Below are 1703 nucleotides of genomic sequence, written 5' to 3' on the forward strand. Positions count from 1 at the left end.
AGCTCACTGCTGGTAGTAGAATCATTGGAACCTTTCTCAACGATTTTGAAACGCATGCCTTCTTTGAAGAAAATGACATTAAGCCCCTGAAGTTCGAGCATTATGCCAAAGGTAATAGTTCTTTGGGTTCGCTAGTTGAAAGCTGTGTAAAAATGGTGAAAAAGCTAATTTTTAGTTCTATTAAGAACGCTGTGCTTGATTATCAAGATTTTTACTTCCTTATTTGTCAAACTGTCCATCTTATTAACAAAAGACCAATTGCTTTTAACGATAGTCTGAGAGAGGCTTGTATTGATAATGTAGAAAACCCAATAACTCCTGAGTGTTTACTTAAAGGCTATGATCTGGTATCAGTGAACATTATTCCCGAGTTGCAGAATTCTTCTTCAGATGACACCAATTGGGTGCCTGGTAGTAGTGCTATTGATGATGTTAAGGATAATTACTATAAGCTTAGACAAGCTAGAAACAGACTAGTTGAGGCATATCATTCAGAATTTCTTGCAACTCTCATTAATCAAGCAGTAGATAAAAGGGATCGTTACAGACCTGTCAATCATAAAACCTTGGCTGTTGGAGATATTGTTCTGTTAAAAGAGGACGCAAGCAAACCAAGTACTTATCCACTTGGTATAGTAAAGAAGACAGAAGTAAATCACCTAGGGGAAGTAAAAGCAGCTCGAGTGCTTAAGGGTAAGTCTCGTGAAGTTGTGTACAGGACAACAGATTCACTCATTTTGCTTCTTCCTAAAGAAGGATTTCATACTGTTGTTGAAGTTGAAACTGAATTACCTATTGATCAATTAAAAGTCAGAGAGAGAAGTAAACGGGCCGCTGCACTTGAATCTATGAGAAACACAGAACTCTTGGTTCAAGAGGGCCTAGTATAATAGGCTTACATGGTTATGTATATTACCATATTCTTTGGGGGTAAGATACACATGGGCTATAAAGAGTGTGTAATGAAATTGTTGCTGGGAGTGAGTAAAGGGTGAACAAATGGTTTCTTTGATTAAACTTCGTAAACTTTAATCAAATTGTTGCTGGGAGTATACAAAATATATCAAAGATATATTTCACATTTATTGTTTACTTGACAGTATGTTATTTCTCTTTTATTTACATAAACTCCCGGATACCTTTTGAAATATTTTGTTTCTTGTTAAGCATGGGATTTAGGAGTTTATGTTTTGAGTTCCTTCTACTTCTCATGAATCGTAATCACCAAGTTGTAATTAGCTATTTAGATTTACTATTATTACTTTATTGTGGCTAAAGTTCATGTTCATAAAGTTAATTTGGCTGATTCATGATAAATGTTTTCTTGATTAACCTTTTCAAACCCAAAGCTATAAACGAAATAACAAAGTTTAGCAGAGGCGATCATATAATGTCTCGAAGAAGAGGTGACGATATAACTGCCAAAACGCAGAATAGCAGTTGTGACTCGAAGACCAGAACGACAAGACCTGTTGTTGAACACTCCTACATGTTTTTTGTGTATCAGCCGATCTGCTTATAGTCTTCATGGATGACAGAGTTTAATGGTATAATTAATATGAAGATTTACTATTAAGAAGTTTGCCGAGGACAGCTACTATTGACGATGAAGGCGAAATTCAACAAAACTACCGAAGGATTTGGGGAGAGAAAGGAGACGGGTTTTTAGCAGTTTGGAGGTAAGAATCGAGTTACATTTACGC

The 1703-nt window shown here is 35.9% G+C and overlaps 1 long non-coding RNA gene across 1 annotated transcript in view; it reads left to right on the plus strand.

The window, feature by feature from the left end:
• Positions 1 to 201: 201 nt before the first annotated feature.
• The window catches only part of LOC137650535 (uncharacterized), a 2209-nt gene continuing 707 nt past the window's right edge, over positions 202 to 1703 (plus strand). Inside the window, exon 1 of the long non-coding RNA XR_011045979.1 lies at positions 202 to 1679. This is a non-coding gene — a long non-coding RNA (uncharacterized lncRNA). The remainder of the gene's footprint in view (positions 1680 to 1703) is intronic.

This window comes from Palaemon carinicauda, chromosome 12 (assembly GCF_036898095.1).
Source record: "Palaemon carinicauda isolate YSFRI2023 chromosome 12, ASM3689809v2, whole genome shotgun sequence".
NCBI classification, from domain to species: domain Eukaryota; kingdom Metazoa; phylum Arthropoda; class Malacostraca; order Decapoda; family Palaemonidae; genus Palaemon; species Palaemon carinicauda.